This window comes from Protopterus annectens, chromosome 3.part1 (assembly GCF_019279795.1).
Source record: "Protopterus annectens isolate FY-2018-M chromosome 3.part1, PAN1.0, whole genome shotgun sequence".
Lineage (NCBI taxonomy): Eukaryota > Metazoa > Chordata > Ceratodontiformes > Protopteridae > Protopterus > Protopterus annectens.
The window spans coordinates 1020032668-1020056164 of NC_056732.1; positions in this window are offsets into that span (position 1 = coordinate 1020032668).

Below are 23497 nucleotides of genomic sequence, written 5' to 3' on the forward strand. Positions count from 1 at the left end.
ACAGTCAGCAGGGTTGGTTGAACACCATAATGGCATTCTCAAAGGCAAGTTACGTAAACTCATGGCCGAGACACATCAGTCTTGGATAGACTGCTTACCTTTGGCACTCCTATCCATGCGTACCACTCCCACCTCAAAAGGGGTCACACCATTTGAACTATTATACGGGAGACCTTATTACGTCCCGCAGTGGCAAAATCTTTTGCCTGCAGAACGTGAGGGGGGTGAAGAGATAGCAGATTACATGAGGAAATTGCTGACCAGGACTAACACCTCTTTAACAAATGATTGCTTTTCAGATCAGAAGAACAACAGGATCCTGGAAGTGAAACCCGGGAACTGGGTTTGGATTAAAATTGTCAAGAGGAAAACCTGGGTCTCCCCCAAGTGGGAAGGCCCATACCAGGTATTGATTACAACACCCATAGCAGTCCGAATAAAAGAATGAACATCATGGATCCATCTGACACACTGTAAACTGGTAAAACAGTTTGAACTGGACAAAAACTTGAGTTCCCCTGAGGAACACTGATTAGTAGTAATCTTGTTTTATATGAATATCTGACTATTGTAGCAATGCAGAGAAATACCGGAAGGGAGCAGCCCTTCCCACAAAAGCATTCCAAAATAATTTTGTTGTTAATAAGTGTGATTGTTACTTTTCTGTTTTGGCCGTTTTTATTTTCAAACAAGACTAGCCAAGTAAAGAGAGACGAGAATACGGCTTGGCATCCGCCTTTTAATACGTACCAAGCTATTAAGTATGCATATGCTCTATCTTTTAATGTTTCAAATTGTTGGATATGCACGGCTATCCCTACTGTACATGGTGGTCTAATGTTGGGTACAGTCCCTTTGGGGGCAAATGATACATGGACTAATTTACTATTTGAAACTTCAAATGTAGCCTTAAAGGACAAAATAGCATTACCCCTCATGGGTCGCCAGAATGGAACTGTATGTTTTCAAAGATTAGGCAAGATTAAGGTTGGATGGAGTCAGTGTAATGTAACAATAATTCATAATTGTACAATAGATGGGCACTGTGCAACGAGTTTCAAGCCTATAAGAGTGCTTGTTAATAGTACAGGGCTTGTTAATGACACAAGTTTCTTTGAAAAAATGTTATCCGTGTATGATCTTTTGTTTAAAGGGCTGCAAGACAAAGGAAATCACTCTGTTCCAGTCAATATTACACTTAAAGTAAATGATTGTTATTTTATCTGTGGTAGAAAAGCATACAAATGGTTACCAAGGAATTGGTCAGGCAGTTGCTTTTTGGGTTATTTAGCACCAGCTATAAAACATACATTTTCTCTTCCCCAAGGTAAAATTCGAAATGTACGTGCTGTTAATAAACCTGTTAATCCCGTAGGTAATGTTGATGCATCCTGGATCTATCACCCCGATTTGGCCCATAGTAGCAGCAAGGGGCTATCACACATGGACTTGGGCAATGATGTTATTTCCTGGGCTGGTATTCTTCCAGCGTATGGGACAGTAAAATCCATTTGGGAGCTCAGAAAACTGTTAAAAACCCTGAGCAATGCAACTTTTTCTGCGCTAGAATTGGTGACGGATGAGTTAACTGCAATAAGAACTGTAGCATTGCAGAATCGTATGGCGCTCGATTTCACCCTAGCGGCGAAAGGAGGTACTTGCGAGTGTTGTCTGTTCATTACAGACAACGAATATGACATTAACAGCCATCTGGAGATCCTACAACAAGTTTCTGAACTTACAAAACCAGGACAGAATCCATTAACTGACTTTTTCCAGAATTGGTTTGGAAATTGGGGAACAGTACTTATGAATATCTTAATTGCTACATGTGTTGGTGCCATTATATTCCTACTGTTGGGTTGTTGTTGCATTCCTTGCATCCAAATGATAATATCAAGTGTATTGTCTGCCAATGCAACTAAAGCTTATTATTCTGAATATACAGAACACGAGTCATGCGAAAACTTGTATGAATAAAATGTATTACTGGTGATACAAAGTGTTGTAAGGGGGGAAATGTAGTAAGAATCTTTGTGTTCAACATCTTTGTATCATATATAGTAAGGGTTAAAATGTGAAATTGCATTGCAAGCAAAGAAGCAAGTTAAAATAAGCTGTTTTTCTTGTAAAGAATTTGCTGACCAAAGAGGAATGCACAGATGTTACCTTGGTCCAGGCACAAGCTTATCTTGTGACTGACCTCTGACCATCTAAGGCTCCAGTATGTGAATTTATAGCCTTGACTGAAATTCCTTGTCTGGTAACCAGTTACTGTGTACGTGCTGAGAAGGGTATAAAAACCCATGTGAAGTGTACAGAAATTAGACTGCTGACATACCATGTACTTTGTAGCATGTCTCCATGCATGTAAAATAAACCTTTTTGCTTATTTTTATCTGCGTGATTCTTCCAGTATATGTTAAGAGTATTAAAATCTTTTGACAAAAAGATTTGGATAGACTTCTAGGTTTTAAGTGAAAGCAAAAGGCATTCTTGCTCTTTTAAGAAAAACAAAATATTTACTATATAACATAGTTTAAGGTGATGACTGATGTGTGCCTTTCATCCACAGAACAGCTAGTTGGGTGACAATAAGTAAATCTGAATATTTCAAAGAATGGCTCTTTTCACCTGTCAAAAAACATATACAAACAAGTTCCAGTACTGCAATTTCCCTAGGTATGGCAGGCATCTCAAGTAACAAATTTGTGGTAACCTCCATGCTGCATAATGAATATTTTTTTTTCTAAGCTGTATGGCTGTTTGTCCAGCTTAGAACATTGTATGAGTGATCATCAGCTATTTTTTTTTAGTTTTTTAAACTACATTGCATTCTACTTTTTGTTATCCTCTTTCTGTTTTTCTTATAGTCCTTTGGTAGTTTTGGTTGCTTCTTGGCTTTAGTACTGAAAAAAAAAAAACAGCTCTAGGGAGTGGTTGCTTTTATTTCCTGATGGCATAGCTGTTTGACCAGCTTGCTGTACTGTGTGTTACTAGATTTAAACTGCTCATGTTGTTCTTCTACTTTATTCTCCCTTGTTGTTTTCCTTATGGTCCATTGGAGGCTCCATTACAAATTAGCTCCTCCTGGTTTCTGGGGCTGTAAAAGAACCATCTCTAATGAGTGGTCATGCAAGTGGTATGAAGATACTAGCAAGATCGGAGGGCAAGCTCCAGTGTGTGTGGTAGTTGTCTTTTATATAGTCTGCAATGACTGGCCTAATTTTAACTTGGTGTTTTAGAATCTTTAAGCATACCTGACCGCTCTCAAGGGGCAGAAGAGTAAATTCTATTGCGATTTTTTCCTTGACTGGAGCCCTGTAGTATTAAAATAATGTAGTGCTTCAACAGAGGACTGGTGATCAGCTTTAGCTCAAGTTCTTTTGTGTTTTTGTAGGAAAATTATAATGAATTTTAACTATCATAAAGTAGATAGGTATGCCACAGCCATACAATCATAGGCAGTAATTCAGTTTTGGAATTAAGCTACATTTTTATATCACTTCCATATTCTGGTGTTTACCTAGATTAACTTGAAATACTAAAAGTGAGGCAGTTGCCATATTAAAGACTTGCAACTAGCTTAAGCTAGAGTACTTTATGTATTTACTACCTCAAGTAGTAGGAACCATCTGACAAAGATCTTGATTATTCACTTATTTTGAGGGCTTTCTAGATAAATGAACATTGTTATAGGATAGACTGTTTATAATTTCCTTTCACAGGGACTGGTATATTGTCTTAGTGCTATTACCCTTATAGTCCTGCCACCATTGTATATATTATATTGATTCCAGACTGGTACATTTAGGCTAATTATCCCTTTCCTACTCATGCTTTATATTACAATTTGTGGGACTCACAGTAAAAAGTCAGTACTGGTTTTTCAGTACCTCACTGAATAACGAAAGACTTTAATATACTTTGCATTAAATGATCTGTTGAAAAATACATTTCTAATAAACTGTTTTGACCATAGTTATTTTTCTAGACCATTTCTTTAACATTAGTCAATGAGACCATTTTAATTGTGAGAAACTGAGGGACTTGGGCTATATTATAAGAAGGAAGGTGACAGCATACATTATCTGTGTTCTAACTACTGCTTGGAATATTGTATTGTTTTTTATTAAATAATGAGTGGAGGATTGTGCTTTAACAGAAATATCTTTGTTAATTATTTTAGCTAGAAAGAGTGGTGCAGCAGAGTTTTACAAGACCAAAACACTTAATAGTGCAATGGGCCATTAAACCTAATAGATGCAGAAAAGGGAGAAGCATAGAAGAAAAACAAAAGCTGATCCAGGTAACCAATAAATTAAATAAACTGGGATCTCACTGCCATTATCCAGAAAATACAGTGAAGCAGATCAGGCTAACACAATTTCAGAAATTGTGTCAGTGACAGAAATGAAACATTAAATAAATATGACACCTTGCCGTTTGGGTACCAAGCCCTTAAGAGCTTTCTTGCGATTGAAGAGAGAGCTACTGTGCGGGCTTTTGAGGATCAATGGTCATCTTGTGCAGTCCCTTTGCTTGGCAGATAATTTCCCTTTGGGGAAAAAACTTCCACATTGAACATTTATGGTTGTATCTTTAATACTTAGGAAAGTTAATTTTAAGCTATGAGTTTGTATTACAGTGGATTCTCATAAGACTTAACAGTAGTTTTAAATGGGATTGCAGTTATTTCCTGTCAGTTTAAAACTGTTTAAAATAATTAAAAAAAAACACTATTTTTAAAATTACCATTCTGAAACTTTTTTACAATAAAGCCACTGGGAAATAAAGTGTCCAATGTTCTTTAAGACCATAAAGAGCCTTGAATTGAATATACATACACACATATATATATATATATATATATATATATATATATATATATATATATATATTTATATGGGTCTATATTAGAACATCAAAGTTTTAAAACTTCGAATGTTAATATCAATCCCTATTTAGCGAACGCTGACAATATCGAACATGCAGAACAGCAAATTTTTTTCCCAGGGAGAAAATTTGCTGTTCCGACACACATACATACAACACAAGCACATCAAACAAACAGCAATCCACACACATTACACTTAAAATCCTACATCTAACCCTACACTAAACTATACATACACTACTATCTATCCACTTACCTTAACCCAAACTCTAACACTATCGCACACTCACCTCACCCGCGCCCTAACCCTAACTCACCTACCCCACCCTAACCCTCACGTCCACACAATCGCACACTTACCTGATCCCGACCAATAGCTTTCCACTGCAGTGCTGAAAATAGCAAAGCCACAGAAACGGCCAACTGAATTCCTTCCCTAGGAAGAAATTCGGTGTTCTGCAGCTTCACTATTTTCAGCATTTGCTGAATAGGGGTCGATATTAGAACATTCGAAGTTTTAAAACTTCGATGTTCTAATATAAACCCATATATATAGTGGTATAGGACTCCAATGTATTGCCTTTTTGTGTGAAGTAATACTTTCCTGTACTGATGAAAATTGTTTTAGCTTGCCTTCTAGGGTACTGGGTAAAGGGTTTTGAGTGGCTCCAGTCTGTGGCAATGGGATATTCTCTCTTTCTGGCATTTATCTTTATTAGATGCAATAGAGGGTTCATCTACCTTATGGTACAGAGACTAATTAGTTCTGTTATCAACATTTTCAGACTATGCATGTCTGAAGATTGTGATAGTTGACTGCCTATAGATGAAGCACAATTTTAGTGTCATTTTGATGTTGGATTGAGCGTTGATTTTGCTGCATATTGTTTGTTAAAACTATGGATTTTCCTTCCAGTACTGCTGTTTACTGTTGTGAAGCATAACATTTTGTTAGCAGTATGGACTTGGTTTAGATGCAATTTTATTAGTCCTTCATGTCCTGCATCTGTTTTTCTTGGAGCTGAGTACTACAGACTGCTTTCTTTTTGATTTCATCTGAGAGTTTGTATCTGCTTCAGATGTTACATGCTGTTGAATGTAAAACTGTTTGTGCCAATATTACTGCTGCAGTTGAAGTTTCATGTACAGTTCTTGCTACATATGGACTGAGAAGTCCTTCAAACTAATATTTAAGCATTTTGGGAAGGATATTGCTGCCTTCAGTATCAGCTGGTTGATTTTTTTTTGCATATTTTTCCTGATATGTATGAAGAGGAACTTACTTTCAGGTTGGTGGACTGTCAAACAATCTTGGAAAGCTGGTCCAGTAGAGATATTGTATAAGGAGCAGAGACATCAGCTGGCTGCTTTGGTGTATTATCATTTTTAGACAATGTGCTAGAATAGTGGAGGTAGCTTGAGTAGAGGATCATAAAAGGTTTTCCATTCAAGTTGGGCAGCATGCATCTTCTTGATACTTGATGTTTGAAAATCATTTTAACCTCGAATATAGGGATCAATGTCAATTGGTGGTTAAGGCGCTGTACCTGATAACGTATGCTGTGAAAAGATTAAGAGGCTGATTTTCTGCTTAGATATATCAGTCTTGCTACAAGGAAAGTTGCAATATCTGTTGGAGAGCTGTGTTATATTGGAAGGCACTAAGCATTAAACCTACTAAATGGGTCAATAGTTTTAAGCAAAATCATAAAGTACCAGCACTATAGTTAATGCAAGGTTTGGGAGTTATGTCTGCAAGATCTTTGGTTTACCAATAGAACTATCATTACTGCCACAAAATGATTAGTATAGTGACCCTGTATGACTTTTTTATCAACAGTTGTTTTAGTTGTGGCATTAATGTGTCCATGCTGTTTTTGTTATTTCCTTTGTTATCGTCAGGTCTGGTTGGTGCTGCGGTAGCGTTGTCGCCTCACAGTAAGACGTTGTCCTGTTCGATTCTCAGCTAAAGCGTCTTCTGTGTGGAGACATGCGTGAATGGGCGTACCTTCGTTGAAGGTTGTGCGTCAGGGCTGGCAGCTCGGCACATAAAAATCTACTGCCAATCATTAGCGACCGGAGTTCCGCTGTGGCGACCCCTAACCAGGAAAAGCCGAAAGACCCAACTGTTTATTGTGAATGTAATTCATGTGCACGTAATGGAAATTTTTTGCATGAGAGATTTATTTTTAAAATAGTGGTTGGTTGCCTAGTTATGCAGATAGTAGCAAAGAAACAGCACTTTTGACAACATTTCACATTTAGAATTGTACCTGTAGAACTCCCTGAGTAGAATTCTAGCTGTAGAATTCTGAGTTGAGAGTCCTATCTGCAGAATACAGTGTGTTCAGAATTGTATTTGTAGACTTCTTTGTTTAAAAATCCACACATGGAATTTTGTTTTTAGAATTTCATCTGTAAGATTCTGCACTGCGCAATTTAATGTTTAGAACTTTATCTGTAGAATTCTGTTTAGAATTCTAGATTTAGAATAGTGTATGTAAAACTGTATCTGTAAAATTATGCCTGTTGGATTCTGTCTGTAGTATTCCATATCTATAGTTCTTTATGTACAATTCTGTGTTTAGAATTCTGTGTATATAGAACTACGTCTGTGGAATCATGTGCTTAGAATTGTTTGTTTCATAGTGTCTGCAGAATTCTGTACTGAATATTTTTCATGGAATTCTACGTTTAGTACTCTGTCTCTACAATATAGTCTCTAGAGTTCTGTGCTTTTTCAATGTTACCTGAAAACCTTGGTGCTTGGAATATTGTCTGCAGACTTCTGTATTGAATTCTATGTAATTATATTTTAACGTTTCCATCTTTAGAACAGTATCTGTAGAATTCTGAGTTTGTAATTATATATGTAGTATTTTGTATTTGGGCTTATGTCTGTAGAATCTTTTGTTTAAAAATTTGTCTTTAGAATTCCATCCCTGGAAATGTGTATTTAGAATTTTATATGTGGATATTTATCTATAGAATTTGTTCAGTGGTTTGTCGGTACAAATATATGTTTAGGATGCCATATGTAGAATTCTCTTTACTGAATTTTGTGTTAAGATATATACATGTACAATTATATGTTTAGAATTCTAACTTTAGAATTGTCAGTAGACCTCTGTCTTTGGAAATCTAACTACAGAATTCCTTCTGTATGCCTTCATCTATTTAAACCTCTATATGCAGTTTTCTGTGTAGAATGCTGTTTAGAATTCTGTCTGCATAATTCTGTGTTTAGAATTTTGTTCTGTAGATAATGATCTGGAAATCTGTTTGATTTCTATATGTATCTACAATATTCCATGTTTAGAATTCTATGTTTTGTATTCTGTCTATGAAATTCTGCATTTAGAATTCTTTCTATAGAATTCTGTGTCAAGATTTCTATCTCTTGAATACTCATAATAAAATGTTGCCCTTCAAATTCTATATACAGAACTAAAGATGTTTACTTTCGTTCAGTTTTCTTTGTTTACTGGGAAGTTCCGACTGGGGTTCATCCCATTTTCAGCAGAGGCCTGAGGAGAAAACTACACATATTAGGCAAGTGCATTAAAAGAAAAAAAAAGTTATTTTGCAAAATACACTGAGTTTACTTGAAAACAGAATTTTATGAATATATTTAGAACACATTATATAACATAAGTAGCTTACGAAGTTAATTAAATAGATTTTTTTATGAAAAAATTCATGAGCTCACTGTAGCTGTAACCTAAACTATTATGGTTATAATGTACCAAAGACATGACCAACCTAGCCAGCTTTTCAAAGCTTAAGAGCACTTTCCATGTGTTCTGACTGTCAAGAGCTTGAGCAGATCTTCACATAAAAGGGGTACATAGAGTGCCAAAGACCTCAGAGTTTTCTTGCCGCTGAAGTGTGCTCCTCCCAAAGGGTTCGTGGTACTGATGGTAAGCTAGAAATCCTTAATGTCTGGGCAGATAAGCTTCCTGTTGTGGAAGACCTTCCAGTACTTTGTTTTTTTGAGGCAAACTAGTATTTTTTCTGTGAAATATTTTAAGATTAGTTAAGAAAACTGATTTTCTATGACTGTCATTTGCTAGGGGAATTTTTACTTGTGAATGCTTGTGCGAACAAACTGTAAAGATTTGTTTCTGACACAGCTGCACTATGTTTTTTGTGTTTGATATGCTAGGTGCAGGACTTTATGTTTTTAGGGGACTGCCTGTCAGTGTGTTGTTTTACCTCAAACTACTTTTCTTTCTTGTGGCAAAGTTTACTGACTTTTAAGTTTCACTACCCATCTTCATGGCTTCTTTCTCAGCTGAAACCATGGAGCATTTACTGGTCTCTTCAGTTCTTCCTTTCTCCTGCCACAAGAAGAAGAAGAAAATTAATAGGAAGATTTCAGGTGACAGGCTGGCTCTTTTTCTGCCTCAGATGCTGATGGGTGACTCTGCTGATACTGTACTTGGTTGCTTGAGCTGCTCATCATTTTCTCTTGTTACCTCTGTTGTAGCACATAGAGCATCTAAGGCCTAGGAGGTAGACAAGTCCTTTGGGCTGTAGGGATGTCCTTTGTGGCCAAGGGAGAATGACACTTGCTCGTCTCAGGGATAAGTGTAGGACAAGGATAGGAAGCCTGATCTACAGGTTAGTGTGCATATCTTGGTTTGATCTTTCCTCAGGTAGTCCCCCCTGGAAAAGAATACTACAAGTTAAAAATTTGACTTCTCCTGCCTCAGTTTCTGTGGACAAGTAGGATTTGCTAGGAAAGTAATTTCTGCCTTTGACTAGAAAAACTCCTCTTCTGGCAGAAAAATAAATCTAGTTTCCTCTCTTTATGATACAGAATTTCAGCCAGAAGAGCAGGAACTGGAGAGAGAATGTTCTACTTTAGAGATTTCTTTTCAAGCTAAGGATTCTGATGCCTCACCTCCAGTCTGTCACAACCGATACTTCAAACTTTATCTGGGGGCTGCATCAAAAGGAGTGAAAGGGCAAGGTTTGTAGAACAATGACAGACAAAAGCACCTCCACGTGAAAGAGATGATGGCAGTAATAAAAGCTTTGAAAGCATTGAAACACCTCTAGTCTCCAGAATCTCTGCAAGTTAGATTCAAGGCCTACAACTACTGTTTAACTGCCTACTGGTGATTTAAAATAAAGAAGCAAGGATCTCTTTTTGCATCCTTTGTGTAGTTGCTTAAATTGATAGAGCTGCTTTCTGTATTACCTGTTCCATTTTGTTTTCTGTTTTGAGAAACCTGTTTGACCTGATACAATTGTTCTAGGTGGCAGACAGACAAACTACCTAGGCTTCATGTTTCATGTGTTTTTTCATTGGTTAGTATGTTTCTTGAGTGTACTTAAATACACAGAGTATATCTGTGGCCTTGTCTTCTCTGATAAGACTCAAGGCCTACAAAAACTATTGCACTGCTTGACTATCTGCTGGTGATTAACCCCCCCCCATTCCTTGTTCTGCTTTTTAATTTTCGTCATTTTTAACTTGCCCACCCTTAATTTCAATTACATTTTGAAAGCTCCTTCCATTCTACACTGCTGTTGATATCTTGATTTTTTTTAATTTGGCTTTCATTTGAAAACAGTACATTTTGCCCCTCATTGTTCATTCTGCTGATTTACTTGCTCTGAATTCCTTATCTAGTTAGTTGTTGGATAAAGTAGTGTATTTTTACACTTCATGAAGTTCTTTTCTGTGTTGTAATATCAAGAGAATGGAGTATTTTTCATCTAGTGGCAGTAGGCACTAGCCTGGTCTACACAAGTTGAAAAATACACCAGACAGCCCTGAGTGTAGTCATTTTATTGGCCATAGGGCTTATTAGCTTATTTTAGTCCCTGTATAAATTCAGCACAATTGAACAGCTCTTGGCTCATTTACACAAAGCAAAGTACTTTTATTGAATAATCACATTTTTACAATCTGTTTAAAGTACATTGCTGTTGATATGTTAAATTATTTATTACCTCTCCTTGTGCCTTTCTTTATGTTTGTATAAGTTTTTTTGCGGTGATATTTCATGTGGAACAGTCTTTTAGTGTTTTTACATTAAGAGGACTGGAATTTTCATCTTGTGGCAGTAGGTGTTTACTTGGTCTGTCTGAGTTGGAGAATATACTTAAGAGTTCTAGGTGTAGTCGTTTTATTAGCCAGAGGACTCAGTAGTTGGTTTTCTGTATTTTCAGTGCTGGTATAAATTTGGCATGTTTGCGAGGAGCTGCTCGCCATGCCAGTGCCCTGTACAGATGCAGACATCTAGAAGCAAATTTCCTTATAGAACTGCTCATAAAGCTGTACTCTGTAAAGGTATGGAGTAGATATAGAGCAAATACCTTGTGGACTGACAAACTTATAGCTGCTAGTTTGTATGTCGAGTGGCAATACCATTAAATTTAGTGGAATTTAGTATTTTATAGCCTAATCTGCCTCCAGCTGTCTCCTAAAAGCACCCTTAATAGCCTTTTCTTAATCCCATATGCCACACCCTTGTAGCTCATCAATTAGGAGGATTGGACAACATGGATATGCAATTTCCTAACTTCTCAGCAGCCAGCCTGTTGGATATGGATATCTGAAGACAATGTAGCAATTACATTATAGTTACTGACAACAACTTAATTCATGTACATACAAAATGTCACTGGAGGCTAAACTCTTTCATAGAAGCACACATATCATGTCAAAACCACGTGCACAACACCCACCACAAATAACACACAGCACTCACATACAACAACAGATGCTGATGGACTTAAATGTAATCTTCTTAAACAACAAAGACCTCCTAGACCACCCATTGGCAAAGATTATCCTCTGCAAACCCAAAAGCACTCAACAAATGCAGCACCTAACACTCAGTGGAGTCTCAAATACAAAGCCCATAAGGCAGACAAACACACTTCCCAGGACTCTAGTCATAGAGGACTGCATTGCAAGACATACTAGTGCCCCTCTAGCAAGGCTGAACAAGGAGAAGATAATGGTTAGTTGCCTAGATGGAACCTCGATCAACAACATTTTGCACACACTCAAGTCAGTGCACCACAGGTTCTAGTTTGATTCCATCATAGTCCATGTAGATGTAAATGACCTGAGACATACCTCCTTAGACTATATGAAGAGAAACATTATGGAGCTCTCTCTGACTCTGTGTCTCAGGCTGGTATAAACCCAGAATTGAACAGTATACTACTTTCTCCAAGGATGATGCCACAATACAAATAAAAGATGATTGATTTTAACAATTGGCTGAGTTTCTGGTGTCATTCTAAGGGTTTTCAGTATTTGTCAACATGGGAAGACATGGTTACAAATACCACATTGCTTTTCCAAGGATGGTCTGCACCTGTTCACTGTAGGCTTTCAAATGCTGACTAAAGCTTTATCCTTCCCAGTAAAGCCTTTTTTAGGCAATGCCAAGTTGACAAATCTTATGATTTAGCAAAATCAACTCAAATGAACTTCAAGGTATTACTGCTCAATGCCAGGAGCCTAAACAAAAAAATACACTTCTAAAATGCCCTCCTCACCCTGGAGAATATAGACATCTGTGCAGTTACCGAGACATGATTTAAAGCTACAGAGATCACCCTGCTAGTACAAGGTTTCAGTGTTTTCCATACTATTAGACCAGTAGATGCACAGAGAGGGACTAAAGGTGGAGGTGTCTCAGTATACATCAATAACAAGCATACCTCTAGGTTGGTTAAAAAGGATAATGTGCTAGAATTTCTGCATGAGTAGGTCAGTATTGATAAAATCCTGTATTATATTCTAGCAAGCTATATCTAACCCTATATGTCCTACAAAGGTCACAGTGCATACTTAGACCAACTGGAGAGACTCACCATCCAGCCTAACACCTTACTCATTGGGGACTTTAATTACCACTGTATAGACTGGAAAGCCTACAAGGCCTCAGAGATTCCTGGACCTTATAAATGCAAACAGTCTTGACCAGTTAGTGTATATGCCCATTAAAGGTTTCAAAATACTGAACCTTGTACTCACAAATATGGAAGAACGCTGCACCCCCCCTCACAATGTCATGTCATCCCCAGTAAGGTCTGAACATAAAGCTATGTCCTTCAAAATCAAAATCAGCTCAGTAAATCTAGTAAACCTTGAAACAGTTAGGAACTATTCCAAGGCAAGCTACCTTTAATTAAGCAATAGTAAGTCAAAATTCAAAGCTCCTACCAACCACTGAACATGACAGCCTATGCAAAATTGTTCACAGAAACTCTGTACAACCATGTCAATAGCTGCATAGAGGCTGCTGCTGTACCTATCAGAAGTAAGCCCAAAACTAACACACCAAAAACGAACCACCCTGGTTGCATCCAAACCAAATGAAACATATTATACAACAAAAGGAAAAATAAATCATGGCTAAAATCAGGAAGTTTAACTCCCATAAAAAGAAGAACTATCTTATCCAATTAAACAGACAACTAAGAGGGCTAACTAAATCCAATAAATCGAATTTTGAGGTCAATATAGCCTCCCAAAAAAAAGACAACATTAAGGGCTTCTTCCACTATGTCAGAAACCTCAGAGGCAGCACACAGCTGTGTGCTGAATTGGTGGTTAATAATGGCACATTCACTGAGCTGGGCGATATAGTGAATCTGCTGGCTGACAAATTCAGTTTCATCTTTATTCCCCACTCAACCCAGCCACCCCCTAATAAATACCTTCAAACATAATCCCTCCAACTATAAATAGAGAGCATTTCCTGGCTCTGCTCGCTAAGGCCAAGAACACAGTCTCACTTGGCCCAATAATATACTGGGATGCCTCCTGAGTAGTTTAAGATAACACCTGTCTGGGTAACTGGAGTTTGTATTTAACTATAGTTGTAAAACAGGATTCTGCCATGAAAATGGAGGACTGCAAAGGTCATCCCTGCTCATAAGGGTGGACCATCAACAGATCTCGGAAACTACAGGCTCTTTAATCTGACTAGTCTGGTATGCAAAACCATGGAAAGAATTATCATGGAAATGATCAACAAAGATATAGGAAACCTTCAGACATGGGATCCATCCCAGTCTGGCTTTGTCAAAGGAAGGTCATGCCTACTGAACCTAGTGTATGTCTTTGAGAAGGTCACCAAGGCAATGGATGAGGGCAAAACAGTACATGCTGCCTACCTAGATCTGGATAAGGTATTTGATACAATACCCCACTCAGGCATTGTTAACAAACTTATGAAATTAAGCATGACCACCTATATAATATGCTGGATAGCATACTTGCTCACAGATGGGACCCAGGAAGCTAGGATTGGTGAGACCACCTCTACAAAGAGGCATGTCACCAATGGAGTCCCTCAGGGCTCTGTGCTGGGCTCACTTCTCTTTGGCATCTACTATTCAGAAGTCAATGCCAATGTCAAAGTCCTCTGGCTGACCAAGTTTGCAGATGATTGCAAACTGAGAATATTCATAGAATCCCCCAAGATGTAAACATCTTACAAGAGGTTCTAACACAAACAAATGACTGGTGCCAAAGATACAGCTTAAAACTCAATGCCAAGAAATGCATTATGTTAACTTTTGTGAAGTCAGCCAACCCAGTGAACTACACCATTAATAAAACACACCTAAGAGTTGACCCACTAGTCATGGGATCTGGGAACACATGTGGACAGTAACCTGGCCTTTGACCAACATGTTTCTAAGGTAGTAAGGAAACCCTTGTATGTTGCTGAGTTTATAAAGGTATGATATCTAGGTCCAGGGAAGTCATTGTACCACAATACTTGGCCATCGTCAGACCCATGATTGAGTGTAATGCCCCCTTTGGTATGTACCTAACCAGATACATGTGGCAGCCAGAATGTCTACAGAAGTATAGGGAATAAACACAATGTTGTATGCAGATCACCTCAAAGCCTTTTCTCTGTACTCTGTCTCCTACAGACTACTGAGAGGTGATCTATGTCTGGCATACAAAGCATACTTGGACCCCATTCTGATTAACCTTCTGCACATCTGCAAAAAAAAAACAAAAAAAACAGTATCAGAACTAATAGATGTGAAGTCCAGAATTTTGCTTGCAAAATAAATAGGACATGTTGGAGAGACAGATATCTATTTCAGAGAATTCCCATTCTCTGGCATAGGCTCCCTATCCATGTGAAACAAAGTCCCTCCCTAACCTTATTAAAGTGTAACTTGGACCATTGGATAGGCAATAAAAAATAATTCCTGGTCTGGTGCCCATGTGTCTGATGGACAGAGGCAGTCAGTAAATTATGTCATAAGCAACAATCACAATCACCCCTATATAAACGTCTAAAACATATAACGTGGGGCACATTTGGGTTGCACAGCTAGGCTTATAAAGGCCCCAGTGGTCATGGGCCTAGTATACACCTATGAGCCTATTACAGACAACACCACAGTGATGTGGCACATAAACAAACAGGGGTATCTGATCGTATCCCCCTTGCAGACGTGTTATGATAGCCTGAGAGTTAGCAAATTATTTCAGTTTGACTCTTCAGGATTCATAAATTCCATCAGGTCACAACATTGTAGCAGACAGCCCAAGCAGGACAGGATAGACCCTCACAAATGGAAAGTACACCCTGGGGTCTTCCAGGAATTGATCCTACTGTATGAAACATATAGAGATTTGTTTTCCTCCTTTCAAAACAGACAGCTAAAGAAATTTTGCTCCAAGGCCTGGAGGGGGACAGATGCTTTTTCTTTTGCTTGGGCAAGAATGTTTCTCTGTGCCTTTCCACTGATAGCCAGAGTTCTTCTAAACATCCAGTTGGACTTCCCGAAGGTACCAAAGTTAGTGGTGATGACTCCTTTTTGGCCATGTCAACAGTGGTTCTCCCTTCGTTTTGAAATGGCCAAGAACAATTACTATAAGCTTCCACACACACTGGATTTACTCACACAAAACAGGGGCTGTTTTATACATCCTAACCTGAAAACTCTTCAGTTGACTGCATGAATGACAGAATTTTGATAACTTTTAGGCACATTTTTTTTCTGAGGATGTTCAGCAAGTACTGAAGGAGACTAAAAAAACTGCTTCTAGGAAATAATGCATGTGTAAGTGTAAATATTTTCAATGTGGTGCTATTCCAAGGTGTCAGGAACCTTTTATTGCCTAGTTGCCTTTGGTTCTTGATTATTTGTGTGAATTATTTTCCCTTGGCCTTTCTTACTTTTCTATCAAGATTTATTTGTTGGTAATTTCTGCACATCTGCCATTGGATTCCCCTTCTCGTCCTCAAGTCAAGAAATTTTTGAAAGGAGTTTTACATATTTGTCCACCTAGAAAACAGGTGGATCCTCATCCTTTGGATCTTAACTGTGTGCTTAAAAAGTAACTGTTCTTTCATTTGAATTAACTGATTTGGCAGAGTTGAGGTTCATAACATGGAAAACTGTATTAATCATTGCTTTGACTCTGGCAAGAGGGGTAGCTGTGTTGAAAGCTATTATGAAGAGTATGCCCTACCTCATTTTTCACAAAGACAGAGATTCTTTGAGAACTAATCATTCTCTTATACCAAAAAGGTTTTAAGGTTTACTTTCTCCTCTCCATATTCTACTAAGCTATGGAAATCTACCCTAATAGCTTAGGCTATTACAACACTGATCTAATGCTGAACATTGTAAAGTTGTGTAAGTAAAACAGTATACTAGAAGATGTTCTGATAGATCACTATTGCAGTAGCTGTACCCTCTGTTCTTCCCTGTAGTTTTGTATGTTTTGCCAGATTTGAGAAGAAAGTGCATGTGAAGATATCTATCTACACCACACAAACACATGCACACACACACACACACACACACACACACACATATATATATATATATATATATATATATATATATATATATATATATATATAAATGGGTCCCCTTCAGTAGAGCGAACGTTTATAAGTTCTAACCACATATGGCCGAGACCATATGTTCGAACTTGTAAAACTCCGATCTGACTGAATGGAGATCTCTGCACAGAGCGGAAATGGAAGATTTCCCATTTCTGCAATCTAGTGCGATCTCAGAGTTGGTATATTTAAGTCAGGGGGTGTGGGGGATGCAGGGGAGCATAGCCCCCCTGCTATAAATGTCTAGTTTTGTGTTTTTTGGTTTTATGTGGTTTTAATTCAGTGTTCGAACTTTTACGAGTTCGAACATATGGTCTCGGCCATATGTGGTTCGAACTAGTAAAAGTTTGATCTACTGAAGTACAGCCATACATAGAGAGAGAGAGAGAGAGAGTTATATCTATCTACTTATAAATAGATAGATAAATATGTAGATATATAGTTACACTGCTGTTTTACTTTTTTTTCTTTCAGAGCTATTGCTTTACTTTCTGGAGCAAGAAAATTCCAAGGTTTTTGATGCTGTTATCTCCTCACTTCCTGGGGCAAGAAAATTCCAAGGTTTTCGGTGCTCTAACTGCCTTTTCCAAGGAGCTCTGCTTATGCTCCTGGCACTTAGAGTGCATGGAAGATACCTTTAAGCTTTAAAAAACTAGCCTGTCATATCCATGGCAGGATATAACCCTAATAGCTTAGGCATCTGCAAAAGTGATCTGTTAGAACATATACTTTTGTGATGTTTCACTTAAACATGTATACTTTTTAGAATTTTTGTTTTCCTGTAGAACTTTTAGAACTGATTGATTAGAAATCTTTCTGCAGAATTCTATACTGAGTGATTAGAAATCTTTCTTCAGAATTCTATTTTTAGAATTATATTTGTGAAATTCTGTAGAATTTCACATTTTGAGTTGTTTCTCGGAAAGCCTTTTTTAAAAAAATCTATCTGTAGAATTGTATGTGTGGAATTATTTGTGTAGAGCTTTATCTGTAGACTTTTTAATGGTTTGTGTGTAGAATTATGTAGTTAGAATTCTATTTGCAGAATTATCTTTGCAGAATTCTATTTATAATTCTGTCTGTAGCATTCAATTACTTGAATTATGTTCATATAATTATGTATTTAGAAGTCTATCAGCAAAAATCCCTGTTTTAAATCTTCATCTAGAATTATGGTTTTAGATTTCTTTAAAATGTCTGTTTAGAATTCTGGCTAATGAATTCCAAATATAGACTTTCTTCTTTAGAATCTTCAGGTTTAGAATTTTAGTACAGTATTCTGTCTGTGGTATTCTGTACTAGAATTCCATTTGTCAAGTATTGTCCCTAGTCTTCTATCTGTAGAATTCTCAGTTTGAATTATATCTATAAAACTCCTTGTTTAGAATTCAACCTGGAAAAATTCTATCTGTAAAATGATTTGTTTAAAATTACGTGCCTAAAATTCTGTTTGTAGAATTTTATCCATTTAAATTTGTGGCCAGAAGTTTATTTGTAGAACTCTATGCAAAGAATTTAGTCGGTAGAATTTCATCTGTGGAATTCTAGTTGTAAAATTCTATCTGTGTATTTGGAATTTAATCTGTGGATTACTGTGTTGTACATTCTGTCTGTAGAATTATGCATTTGGAAGCTTCTGTATAGAATTATACATCAAAAGTTCAACCCATAACGTTCTGCTTTAGCATTCTATCTGCAGAATTTTACTTTCAGGTTAGGAATATTCTTTCTGAAGATTTCTATCTGCAGAATGTTATGTTTAGCAGTTCTATGAAATGCTGGCTTCCTGAAAGTCGATGTTCCAAAAGATTCCTGAAAAACAAAAGCTGAAAGACTTCTTTTTTCTGTTTTTTTTTCTTTCTATTTTTTGGCAAGAAGTCCCCTGCACTCCCAATGTGGAGAGTAAGTTCTCACCCCCCAACTTATATACACCAACTCCACAGTCATACCAAGTTGAAGAAATAATAAATCTCAAAGAAGACTATAGGTGCATAGTTAAAAAAATATACCACAATGATTTCCTGTGAGAAAAGCATTCAGCATTATGCCAGTCATCTTTTTTTTTCTGCAGGCTACTGATGATAAAGCAATTTCCCTTTGTAGGGAAGGGAAGCCATGTTTAGCATTCCATTTGGAGAATGATGCAGCTAGAATTCTATCTGTAAAGCTCTGCTTTTAGAATTCTATTTATAGATCCATTGTAGTAGTCTAGCTGAAGGATTCTGTCTGAAAAATATAATATTTAGAATTTATCCACAGAATTTTGAGATTAGAATATTGCATGCATAATGTTATTTTTGGAATTGAATCTGTATAATTTGTGTGCATAATTTTGGGTTTAAAATTCTTCTAGTAGAATTCTGTGCTAAGAATTCTTTCTGTATAATTCTCTCTATTGAATTGTTACCCATAAAATTCTTGTTTAGAATTGTATATGTAGAACTCTATCTGAATAATTCTTTGTGTAGAATGCTATGTTTAGAATTCTATCTGTACAACTCTTTCTATCGACACAGTTCTGTGATATTAGAAATCTCTCTGCAGAATTCCTTCTTGGAAGTCACTATGCATAATTCACTCTTTAGATGTCTGTGTTTAGAATTCTAGATATAAGATTTGTTTCTTGAAAGATATATTTAAAATTCGATCCCTAGATGTGCATTTGTTAAATTCTGTTTGTAGAATTATGTATGCAGGATTCTGTTCATAGAATTGTGTCTGTAAAATTATGTGTTTGGAAACTTATATCTAGAATTGTGTTTTTAGAATTTTATCTCAATATTTTTTGTTTTGTATTCTGTCTTTTGGTCTATTAAGCCTGTGTTAGAATTCAGTCTTTAGAATGATTTGTTTAGAATGCTGTCCATAGAGTTCTGTATTTAGAATTATGTCCATAGAATTCAATATTTAGAAATAAATGTCTGTATAAATTGTTTTCTGTAAATGTTTGTGTTTACAAGCTAATCTAAATAATTTTTGTGCTTAACTTTAACTTTTTTGAACTTTTCCTTTAGAAGCGTGTTTAGAATTGTCTGCAGAATTCTGAGTTCAGAATTATGGGGTTTGAATTGTGCCTGTAAAATTCTTTATTAATAATTCTGTCATTAAATTTTGTTTATAATTCTGTTTGTAGAGCTCTCCTCATAGAATCTGTTCTTTTGAACATTCTATCTGCAGTTTGTATAGTTCTGCATTTTAAACTCTCCCTATTGAATTCCCTATGTAAAATGCCTACTGTAGCAGTCTTGTTTAAACTCTGTGTTTAGAATTTTAGCTGTAGAATTGTACATTTAGATTGCTTTCATTGGAATTGTATGTTTAATTTACTGTCTGTAGATTTGTGTGTTTAAAATATATCTGTAAAACACTAGCTGCAAGATCCTGAAATTACATTTTTTTCTGTAAAATTATGTGTTTTGATTTCTACTTGTAGAAATCTGTGTTTAGAATTGTATTAGTTGCATTATGTGTTTAGAAGCCTATCTGCAGAATTATATATACTTGTGTTTAGGATTTCAGCCATAGAATTCTCTGTACAATTGTCTCTAGAATCCTGTATGTTGCATTCTTTGTAGAATCCCTTATATAGAATTCTGCCAATATAATTCTGGGTTTAGAATTCTACTTGAAAAAGTATTTGTTTAGAATTGAATGAATTTTGTTTATGGCATTATATACAATTGTGTGTTTAGAATTCTAACAATTGAATTATAGCTGTAGAATTTTAACTAGTAAATTATGTGTTTAGAATTCTGTTCATAATACCACACATTTTGAACTCTCTGTGTTGAAATCTGTATTTAGAATTTTGTTCCTTAAATTTTATGTCTAGAATTCTTATATAGGATTCTGTGTAGATTTTGTATTTAGAATTCTATATGTACAATACTGTTAAGTTCTGGAGAACCCTGGTTTGATGAGCAATGTGTTTGTAATTCCTTGATTAAATCTGATTTGTGTAAGTAGAATTCATTTTATAGGCTCATAGGCATTTACTAGGCTAATGACCACAAGGATCTGTTTAAGCCTAGCCATGCATCCCAAATCTCTGACAAGTTCTGGTATCCTTGATAAGTGTAAGCAGGGGCTTGGGTGATGAAGCATTTACAAGTAGGGGCTTGGGAGATGAACTATTTACAGGCTGCCTATATCCATTAGAGACATAGGTGCCAAACCAGGGATTAATTTCCTGTTCCCCATCCAGTTGTCCAAGTTATACTTGCATTGGGGTAGGGAGGAACTCTGCTTTCTGTGGATGGGTAGTCTGTTCCAGAGAAGGGGTAGTCTCTGGGATACATACCTGTCTCTCCAGTAGGGCATATTTATATCACATGCAAGGTTTAAGTCTTTAGAATGGGTAAGTCTGGTGCTGTTTGTTTTGCGGATATGCAGGAGGTCCATCAGAGTGGGATTTGACAATACCTTGTATGCCAGGTATAGATCTCCCCTCAACAGCCTGTAGGAGACAGAATACAGGGACTGGGCCTTGAGGCAAACTGCATAGGACATGTTACTTACATCCTGTATTCTTTTAGTGAGAAACCTCTGTGGACATTCCAGTTGTTGGATATGCTTGCTTAGGTACATATTAAAGGGGGCATTGTACTCAATGATGGATCTGATGAATGCTAAATATAGTGGAATAATGAACCCAGACTTCATACCTTTGTTTATAAGTTACACAACATAAAATGATTTCATCACCGCTGTAGACATATGATGGTCAAAGGCTAGATTACTGTCCGTGTGTGTCCAGAAGTCCCTGACTACTTGGTCATCTCTTAGGGGTGTGTTGTCAGTATGATAATTACCAGGCATGGATGACTTCCCAAAGGATACTATTATGCATTTATTGGCATTTAGCTTTAGTCCATGTCTCTGACATCAGTTGTTTGTGTCAGCCTTTCCTGGAGAACATTTGTGTCAGTGGGAGATTTATTGACAGCTCCTAATTTGCAATAATTTGTGAAATTTAGTGTTTAGCAATCTTTCTGTATTCTGCAGAGAGTTATGTGTTTAAAGTTTTATGTGTACAACTCTATCTGTATAATTTTGTATTTAAATGATTTCTCTAGAATTTTCTGTAAAATTCATTCAGTAAAATTCAGTTTAGAATTTAGTGTGTGTAATTTATAATCTCATATATATGGAATTATGTGGTTTAGAGTTCTACCTGTAGAATTCTGTGCTTAGAATGCTTTGTTTGGAATTCAACCTATAGAATTCTGTTTGTAGAATTCCTTGCTTGGTTTATTATCTGTAGAGTACTACTGTTTGTAGAATTTAATTGTACTGTTATAATTCTGCATTTTTTTCTACCCATTGAGCTCTATGTTTAGACTTGCAAATGTAGAATTATGTTTAGAATTGTGGCTCTAGAATTTTATATGTAGAATGGTATCTGCTCAAGTATGTCTTAAGAATTCTATCTTCAAAATGCTGTGTTTATAATTTGTTTTTAATTCCTTGCTAAACTTTCTGCCAGTAGATCCATATCATACAGCGATGATCCCTGACTATAACCCAAGCAACCATTGTTCACTTAGTGGCACATGTACCTTGATGAGGTTGAGCAGCCAGTGTGAGATCACTTATACTAGGAGGAGTGAGGCAGCTGGGCCAATACCTGCTCATGAACCATTAAATGATCATCCAACGAGGAGGCAGTGCTACCTTGTGCTACTTATAGTGCATGCAGTGTTGTATCAAGAGAAAAAATGAATAAGGAAGCTTACACATCTCCTAGCTTGCCAGGACAGTTATTGTGAGAAGAATGAGATAATTGTAAAAGTGAACTACACCAGGACTGGCATCTGGCCTATCTCCCAGCTCTTGACTCTCATCTCCCACCATAAGAAATTGGCTGATAAGGCTCTCTGAGCTGGGAACAAATAGGGCAAAGAGCTTTCCTCCAAGCCTGTGGAAGCCTGACTATCACCCAAGGGGCAAAATAAGCCAAATGGGCATAAGTAGGTTTGGTAGATTACATACAAAAATCTATCTGTAGAATTCTGACACACATCATTTTACAAATAGAATTCTCAGCACATAATTTTAGAGACAGAATGCTGGATATAATTCTACAGATTGCATTCTAAACAGAATTCCAATAAAAATATCTACATGTAGAATTCTAAATTAATTTTACAGATGGAATTCTAAACACAGAAATCTTCATTTATGGGGAAAAGGGAATGAAAACCCTGTGCCCTTGACACAGAAAAACTTGCATTGGCCCATTGCTCTAAGAATTAAAGAACTATTCTACTCTTTTTGAAAAGTGCTGTGCTGTGAGATCTTATAGATCGACTTGAGCTAATTCTAACTCAGTCAGATGGGGCTGTGAAAAACTGAGGGTCTGCCAGCCCAGCCAGAAAGAATTTTATAAATAATTCTATGTCATTGTAAATATTAATATGATCCACAGGCTTGTGTAACGAATGTAAGAAAACCGTGTTATGTTCTGAGCTTCAAAATTGTAACCACAGTGCACCCTCCTGGAAGAAAGCTGATGAGTAAAGCATTTTATGTTTGATCTCAGGCTAGGAGACAGGATGTCTGGGCTAGGAAATTCTTTCTATTGTTCTAAGACAGAGATAATTACTAGGTTTTACATACAAAGTGTCTTTTATTGCTGTGGCTTCCTGGCAGGTGCAGATTACAAAAATAAATGTTACAATTTTAAGTTATGTGAGCCTGGGAAACTTAAGTAGAAGTGTTGAGAATGATGTAATCT